Source organism: Triticum aestivum, chromosome 6D (genome assembly GCF_018294505.1).
Source record: "Triticum aestivum cultivar Chinese Spring chromosome 6D, IWGSC CS RefSeq v2.1, whole genome shotgun sequence".
Classification (NCBI taxonomy): domain Eukaryota; kingdom Viridiplantae; phylum Streptophyta; class Magnoliopsida; order Poales; family Poaceae; genus Triticum; species Triticum aestivum.
This window is the reverse complement of record NC_057811.1, coordinates 271,237,406-271,247,155: the sequence shown is the minus strand read 5'-3', so window position 1 is coordinate 271,247,155 and position 9,750 is coordinate 271,237,406.

Genomic DNA, 9,750 nt, shown 5'->3' with positions numbered 1-9,750 from the left:
ATGCTTAACTATCTGTGATTATCACCTGCCTGATTGTCACCTACCACAGGAGTTGTCCATGCTGGCACGGTGCTTGTGCTTGGGTCCGTCCCTGCAACGTCGATAAATCTGAGCGGTCGAGCTCTGACCCACGGCACGCCCCGCGCGCGTCACCTCACCAGGCCCTCAGTGCCTTCATTCTCTTACGGAGCGACCAGTGGCCGGCCGGCAATTATAATGGCAATCTATGCCCCTCCTCGTGCTGACTTGCAGGAACCTCCCGAGGACAACAGCGGGTGGCACTGCGGGGTCCCTCTTCTTCCATGCGATTCGCTTGCGCGTTAAAAGGGGGGCTCCTGAGCATCGCAACTCAGGAGCTCCTACTGGCTCTCCAGCCCTCACCCCTGGCCTTGACCACAGCATCGCAACCTGGCATACTAGCGGCGGTTGAGCTCGCTCGAGGGCCGGGGCCTGAGGACGTAGAGCATGAAGGAGAGCGTGGGGAAGAAGGGGAAGCACGCACGGGCCTAACCTAGCTGCACCACGCCGCCAACGCGCGAGTCTAGCGCTGTCAGGACCCCGATTCCAAGTCACATCGATCTAGCCGGTAACACCTCATATCACTTTGCGGCCTCACGCACGGTATTCCCACGGGTGTTGCCTTACCATGGCCCGGGACCGTTTGTGCCTTTTGGCTCACGGATATGATAGTGTCGCCAGCATCCATATGACAGAGAACCCGGGCTGACATGACTAGTCGTGAAACCAAAGTGGCACTAACTTACGGGGACAGGCATACATGAACCAACATCGAGCATGTCGGTCAGCAGCGTGCGAATCCGGGCTGTAGCACTGGGCTAACAGGACTCCGGTGAACCGGGCTGTAGCAGGCTAGGCAGGACTCCGGATGTCACCGCGTGACATTTCCCCGAAGGGACAGACACCGGAACAAAGTGAGTCACATGCCGGCCAGTCAAGTGTTCCGGAGCAGTAGTGCTGGGCTAGCAGGACTCCGGTGAACCAGGCTGTAGCGCACTACTATGGCTCATGGAAGCACAATACTACATTTCCCCATAAGAGAGGCTACCAAGGATAAACAACTAGGTTGTCGGATCCCACACATACCAAGCATTTCAATCATACACACAATACGCTCGATATGTGTAAATACAACATGGCATCGCAACATAACTCTATGACTCAAGGATTTATTCATTAGGCTCCGAGGAGCGAGATATTACAAACATGGGTCTCATGACCCAACATTCAGAGCATACAAGTCAAAGCACATGCGGAAGCTTAATATGCCTGAGTACAGACATCTACAAATGAAAAAGGCTGCGAAGCCGACTATCTACCAGATCCTGCCGAGGGCACAAGATCGTAGCTGAGGTAACAAGCTAAACGTCGAAGTCCACGCGGAACTACTAGCGAGACTGACGTCTCTCTGCAAAACATAAAATAGGCAAACGTGAGTACAAATGTACCCAGCAAGACTTACATCAGAGCTAGCTACATATGCATCGGTATCAATGAAGGGGTGGTGGAGTTTGACTGCAGCAAGCCAGCTTTGACTCAGTGGCTATCCTAAACTATGACTGCAAGTAACTCTTTTGAGGTGGCGCACACGAGTCCACATATTCACCATATCAATACACCACTATGGATCTGCTTCCGTCTCCCTGCGAGAAGGCCATCCATAGCACTCACGCTTATCTTGCGAGTTTTAGGGTATCCACTTTCACTTGTCTATGAACTGTACAGGCAACCCAGAAGTCCTTTACTGCGGACACGGCTATTCGAATAGATGATGTTAACCCTGCAGGGGTGTACTTCTTCACACACGCTCTCACCACTTATCGCCGTTTACACGACATGTACTCGGCAACCTTCAAGCGGAAGCCCAGCGAGGGTGTCGGCCATGGCCTACCTAAACACTCAAGTCTCTAGTCCAGGTTTATCGCCTATTCAGGTTCCATCCACGGGGAGTCCGGCCGAGGTTTCCACATACGGCCCCGGACGATGTGTACAGGGTTCCGAGACACCAAACGGGCGCCCGGCATGCCCGGCCACGTGCCTACCGCATCACAGCCCACCCCTCGGGTCAGCGCTGCGCACGGCCTCCAGCATACTACAAACACCAGAAACTACTTGCAACTCCTGGACAGAGGACAAGGGTGGTTAAGAAGCTGAGAGAGTCAATTAAGGATCCCAATGTGTGGTAGTAGCTGATCATGGATCACAAACACAGAACTCAGTTCCTAAGGACGGCTTCAATGAAACAACCCACCATGTACTCCTACATGTCCTCTCATCGATACCTTTACCAAATCGTGTTCACACACTTAGCTCTCAACAGTAATACATGTTCACACACCTCCAATTCATCCCCGATGAATCAGACCTGACTCAACTCTAAGCAGTAGCAGGCATGACAAACAAGCATGAATGAGTAGGCACATCAGGATCAAACAACTCCTACTCATGCTAGTGGGTTTCATCTATTTACTGTGGCAATGACAGGTCATGCAGAGGAAAGGGGTTCAACTACCGCAGCATATAACAGTTGAATCGTTGTTGTCCTAATGCAGTAAAAGAGAGCAGGAGCGATAGAGTGGGATTGTATCAGAATGAACAAGGGGGTTTTGCTTTCCTGACACTTCCGAAGATAGTATACTTCTCCATCGGTGTCATCGATCACATCATCGAAGCAACGTCTACTGAGAGGGGACAATTACCGGCAACAGAGAGAAAACACAATCAATGCAATGCAACAATATGATGCATGAATATTACATGGCAAAATGAGTGTGTTGGGCTAATGCATCTACAACCAGGGTGGTTTGAGCTCATTTGAATCAAAGATTCAAATACAAACTCAAGTTATGGGTTTACAAAGTGCATTAACATGTTTTGAGCTAAACAGCAATGTTAATTTGCTTAAACATGCATGAAACAAGTACAGATGGATAGATTGGATTTTTCTGATCATTTTTCATATATAACTTATTTCATTCTGAGTTATGGTTGAATTTCTATGAATTTTTGAAGTTTTGGATATTTTCTGAAATAAATAAATCATTTCTGATTTATTTTAAATCCCAAAAAACAATTTACTGCGTCAGCATGATGTAGGTGTGACGTCACCAAGTCAATAGGGGGGTCCAGGTCAAACCTGGGCTGTGGGTCCCACGTGTCAGTCTCTAAAGCTTTAATTAAAAAGGTTTAGTTTTAAACCATGGATTACCTGGGCAGTGGGGCCCATTGTCAGTGACACAGGATTTAGTTAGCAGGGTGATTAACCCCTAACAATGGTAATTAGCACTAATTATAGCCCTAAACTAATCAGTCAGAGGCCGGCCCCACATGTCATGGACACAGGGTGGGGGCCAGCCGAGGGCAAAGTGGGTCAAACCCACCGACGTTTTAGCCGCCGGCGGGGTCAAACACGGTGGAGGGCGTCGGAAATGCTCCTCCGATGACCATTTGAGTGCCAGAGCGGCTCTGCGGAACCAGTGCGCTGCGGCACATCGAGTGGTGGCAGTGCGAGGTGCTGGGGCGGCCGGAGTTGAGCGCGGCGTCGACCTCGGCAGCGGCCGAAGCTCGGACAACGATGGAACCGGCGCTAAGGTGCACGGTAGGGGGAGGTGTTGGTGTCTACGAGCTTCTAGAGACGTGCTGAGCATGATGGGATGCTCGGACGCAAGCGGCACCCGCTCTAGCCACGGTGGCTTCATGAACGGCGGAGAGGAGCTCTCGGCTCCGACATCTAGTGCGGCTAGGGAACGAGGACGAGCTCGGGGAGCAGGGGAAATACGGCGGGGCTCAGAGCGGGGTCGAAGCGGAGCTCAGAAGACTCGGGGAGGCGTCGGGTACTGCATATGGTCGCCGGCGATCTCGGTGCAGAGGCGGCGGTGTCGAGCTCGATGTCCAGGCTCCACTGCTTCTGGAAATGCGTGACTCGTCGAGGACGAAGAGGAGGTTGTAGCGGAGCTCCCAGACACGGCTCCAGGGCGAGGGGTGGCCGGAGAGCGCGGTGGCAGCGAGCGGTGGCGACGGGGACGTTCGGTGGTGCGTGCGAGAGGGACAGGGGAGGGAATGAGCACAGAGGGAGGAGTGAGAGGGGCCCGAGGTGGCGTGTGGCGTCGTCCAGAGGGGTCGGGGAGGCCAGGCAGGCAGGGAGGGAGGAGGTGGCCGGCGCGTGCCGGTGCGCGGTGGCCACACGCCTCGCGTCCTTCTGGCGCGAGGTGGAAGACGGCGGCGGCTCTGGTGGGCTGGGCCAGGTAAGTGGGCCACCAGGTGGGCTGCGCAGGTAACCTCAGGTGGGTTTTCTCTCTCTCTCTTTTTCTAATTCTTTTCTGTTTTTCTATTTCTTCTGTAGTGTCAGGGCTTTATTAAAAATACTTAGGCACACTCAAAAATCATGAAACTTGCTCAAGCCCACTGTTTGGAATATATCCAACAATAAACATTTAAGTTTATGATTATTTGGACATTTAAAATATTTTATAGCATTTAAATGTCCAAATGCAAATAGAGTATGATTTAATTCAGAGCCCAAATAGGTCATGGAAAAATGTGCATCACCTTTGGTTACTGTTTATAGCATTTTCCATAAATGATGAACATTTTTGAAAGCCATTTGGATTTACTGAAAATATTTTAGGTGAACCTAATGAATTCCTTTGATGCTGAGGGTTTAGGCAATCCCCATTTCAAGTTTCAAACAAATATAGACATGATGCATGGGTGCTTATGAAACTAATTGCAATCAAACTCTAGGGCTGTGACAAGCGCAACGCAAGGAAACGACTCAAGACTGCCAAGATAAGTTTTGCGCTCAGACCAACCAAACGCTACGGCGTGGGATTCTCACTTGCTGCAACCCTGTCATGGCAAAGTCGCCTCCCTTTCTTACCTCTCGGTGGCCGCTTGCGCGCTAAAGGGGACCTCCTGAGCATCGCGTCTCAGGAGCTCTTACTGGACCTCGGGCCGCTCACCTCTTGGCCTTGACCACGGCATTGCGACCTGGCATACCAGCAACGGCTGCAGCCTGCCTGGGGACCGGGACCTGTCGGCATAGAGCACCAAGCCTTCGCGAGGGTGAAAAGGGGAGACTGAGCTGAAACAGGACACGCGCCCGCACAATTTCATAATAAGGATAATATCAACAAAAGACATTGCAGGTTCTTTACACACCCCCACGGGGTTCGTTTCGATTCCTCGCAGGGAACAAAAGAGGGGAGTTCCTAGGAGCCCTATCTACACACGCCAGCGCAGCCGACGCCATCATCAACAGTGGGCCATGGGAGGCCGGCGCCAACCCCATCCAGATCAACGACGGCGACGGCCGGACGCCGCGGCCTTGCTCCGGGCACGGCGAGAGCTCGGGGGCACGTAGCTGTCGTCGCTCGTCTCCGGAGTCTCGTAGGGCTCGGGAGAGTCGCTGGACTCCCGAGCGTCGCTGCTGCTGCTAGAGGAACCATCGGCGAGGCAGTCCTGACGGCCCTCTCCGGGGCAGCACTCCAAGCGGTGGCCTTCCGCGTCGAAGACCTTGAGGAACATCATGGAGGCGCCGTCGTACCTGAAGTGGATGGCGAGGGCGCTTTCCGTGCGGTAAACCCGGGCAACCTCACCCCAGCCACAGGTCATGAAGATCTTGCCCGGGGAGACGGCTTCCACCTCCGCTCCAGTCGCCGGGGCGTCGCAGTCGGCATGCTGCAGCCATAGCTCGAGGGGCCCCCTCGGTGGCATCTCGGCGGAGAAGAACTAGGGGAAGCGGATCCAAGTGCCCGGAGGCATCGCCGCCCACAGCACAAGCTCGCGCGAGGAGTCCACGGCATGGACCCCTGGGGCGACGGCGTGCGCCACCGTGGCGCGGCGACCACGTATGCGGCATGGGCGGCGCCGCTCACCTCCTCTTCCTCCTGAGCCCTCGGCTTGGGCGTATAAAGGCAGCGGATACCCAGGAGGTGGCCGCTCGTACCAAGGCCTTGTCACCTCCCGCCTCACGACTACGTCACGGCGGTGGGCCGGCCTCTTCTTCGGCGGAAGCGGCCCGGGCTCGTCGCGGGGAGTTTTTCCCTTCTCCGCGGCCGAGAATCTTCGGATTGGCGCCATGGTGTCGCTACTGGCAATGGAGCAAGGGAGGAGAAGCGAGCGGAACGGGAAGAGATGAGCAACGGGGGCTCTGCCCCCCTCCTCATTTATAGCCCAAAGGAGGCCAACCGTCGACCTCCACAATCGCAGGTAATGATAACCCTTTTTGCATGCAGCAGGGACTCGTCAAGTCGGTCAGTTGCCGAGGCAGCGTGGGGAAGCAGAGACGCCCACGTCCAATCAATCGCCACGCGTCATCCAAGGCCGCAGGCTGTTGGGGCCTGCGGCGCTCCGCACTTGTCCTTTGGCTTCGCCTCGAAGCCAAGTCCGAGCGCGCCTTGGGCCCAGGGGCTACTCTCGGCGTTCTGGGAACGGGGGTCCCCAGACTTGCCTACCTGCGGCCCGCGGTGTGGCTCCACTCGCAGCCCAGTACGGCCCGTCTTCACCAACCAACGCTCAAGACCCTCGCGAGGGGCCAAGCCTCGCGAGGCGGACGACACAAGACCTCCTCGGGGGCAGCCTCTCCAGGTTGGCTCGCGAGGGGCAGAGAGATCAAGGCAAGGGACACCTCGCGAGGTTCCAATGACGTAAGCCCTGATGACCAAGACCAGGCGGGCGCCAGCGCGCACAGTGTCCTTGTTTCCTCTTTGGTGCTAAAGGGGAAAGCGCAGACGAGGAGTCCCGAGGCATCAGGTAAATGTTTCCATAGCGGTGCAACGAGACCAAGACCAGCAAGACGATAGGACGAAGGTCACGGTGGAGCCCAAGATGGCATCACCACCAGAGCCTTTGGCAGGCGAAGACCACCTTTAGTCAGGATAGCTTGTACTAGCTGTCCCCCTTCAAATTGGCCGTTGTGGCATCCCTTCCCGCTCAATATTTGGGAAGAGGACCAGGCCTCTATAAATAGGACTGGCCACCACAGTAGGAGGCAACTCATCTTGGACTGGATCCACTCCATCCTCACACCCACCAAGCACAAGAACACCTCTCCTCAGGAGGTTGTTCTTCCCCTTATACTGTTCATCCTCAGCCCAAGAGGCAATCCACCACACCACACTGGAGTAGGGTATTACACCACAACGGTGGCCCGAACGAGTATAAATCTCGTGTCTCTTGTGTTGCGGGTTCGTCGAGCTAGGCTTTGAGATCGCGGTGAGGCTAAGGGCGTGATTAGGTAGGCGGGAGATCTTCGTGCGCACCCTAGTGTTTGAACCTCAAGAGTTTTGCCGGAACCCGAAATCCGACATCGTTGTCGTCTCGCCAACTATTGCTTCTACGACTATCGCTACCGCTTAGTGATAAAGTAAAGCAATTATATGGCGATTGCATTTCATACAATAAAGCGACAACCATATGGCTCCTGCCAGTTGCCGATAACTGTTACAAAACATGATCATCTCATACAACAATTTGTATATCATCACATCTTGACCATATCACATCACAACAACCCTGCAAAAACAAGTTAGACGTCCTCTACTTTGTTTTTGCAAGTTTTACGTGGCTGTTACGGGCTTCTAGCAAGAACCGTTCTTACCTACGCATCAAAACCACAACAATTTTTCGTCAAGTGTGTTGTTTTAACCTTCAACAAGGACCGGGCATAGTCAAACTCGATTCAACTAAAGCTGGAGAAACAGACACCCACTAGCCACCTGTGTGCAAAGCACGACGGTAGAACCAGTCTCATGAACGCGGTCATGTAATGTCGGTCTGGGCCGCTTCATCCAACAATACCGCCGAATCAAAGTATGACATGCTGGTAAGCACTATGACTATTATCGCCCACAACTCTTTGTGTTCTACTCGTGCATATAACATCTACGCATAGACCTGGCTCGGATGCCACTGTTGGGGAACGTAGTATTTCAAAATTTTGCCTACGATCACGCAAGATCTATCTAGGAGAAGCATAGCAACGAGCGGGGAGAGTGTGTCCACGTACCCTCGTAGACCGAAAGCGGAAGCGTTTAGTAATGCGGTTGATGTAGTCGAACGTCTTCGCGATCCAACCGATCCAAGTACCGAACGCACGGCACCTCCGCGATCTGCACACGTTCAGCTCGGTGACGTCCCTCGAACTCTTGATCCAATTGAGGATGAGGGAGAGTTTTGTCAGCACGACGGCGTGGTGACAGTGATGATGAAGTTACCGGCGCAGCGCTTCGCCTGCACTACAACGATATGATCGAGGTGTGTTTCTGTGGAGGGGGCACCGCGCACGGCTAAAAGATCAACGTGTGTGTTCTAGGGTGCCCCCCTCCCCATGTATATAAAGGAGGGAGGGAGGAGGAGGCCGGCCAGGGGTGGCACGCCCAAGGGGGGGAGTCCTACTCCAAGTAGGATTCGCCCCCCCCCCTTTCCTACTCCCACAAGGAGAAGGGGGGAAGGAGGAGGAGAAGAGAAGGAAAGGGGGGCAGGCCCCCCTAGCCCTAGTCCAATTTGGTTTGGGCTAGGGGGGCGCGCGCCACTCCTTGGCCTGCCTCCTCCCTTCCACCACTAGGCCCATGAGGCCCAATAACTTCCCGGGGGGGTTCCGGTAACCCCCGGTACTCCGAAACTTATCCCTAATGACCCAAACCATTCCGGTGTCCGAATGTAACCTTCCACTATATGAATCTTTATGTCTCGACCATTTCGAGACTCCTCGTCACGTCCCTGATCTCATCCGGGACTCTGTACAACATTCAATACATCAAATCAAATAACTCATAATACAAATCGTCACCGAACGTTAAGCGTGTGGACCCTACGGGTTCGAGAACTATGTAGACATGACCGAGACACATCTCCGGTCAATAACCAATAGCGGAAACTGGAAGCTCATATTGGCTCCTACATATTCTACTAATATGTTTATCGGTCAAACCGCACAACATCATACGTTGTTCCCTTTGTCATCGGTGTGTTACTTGCCCGAGATTCGATCATCGGTATCATCATACCTAGTTCAATCTCGTTACCGGCAAGTCTCTTTACTCGTTCCGTAATGCATCATTCCGCAACTAACTCATTAGTCACATTGCTTGCAAGGCTTATAGTGATGTGCATTACTGAGAGGGCCCAGAGATACCTCTCCGACAATCTGAGTGACAAATCCTAATCTCGATCTATGCCAACTCAACAAACACCATCGGAGACACCTGTAGAGCATCTTTATAATCACCCAGTTACATTGTGACGTTTGATAGCACACTAAGTGTTCCTCCGGTATTCGGAAGTTGCATTATCTCATAATCATAGGAACATGTATAAGTCATGAAGAAAGCAATAGCAATAAACTGAACGATCATAGTGCTAAGCTAATGGATGGCTCTTGTCCATCACATCATTCTCTAATGATGTGATCCCATTCATCAAATGACAACACATGTCTATGGTTAGGAAACTTAACCATCTTTGATTAACGAGCTAGTCTAGTAGAGGCATACTAGGGACACTCTGTTTGTCTATGTATTCACACATGTACTAAGTTTCCGGTTAATACAATTCTAGCATGAATAATAAACATTTATCATGATATAAGGAAATATAAATAACAACTTTATTATTGCCTCTAGGGCATATTTCCTTCATAAAGAGCGTTGAATACTATGTGAAGTTTGATTCCTTATGATTGTTTTGAGATATAAAGATGGTGATATTAGAGTCATGCTAGTGAGTAATTGT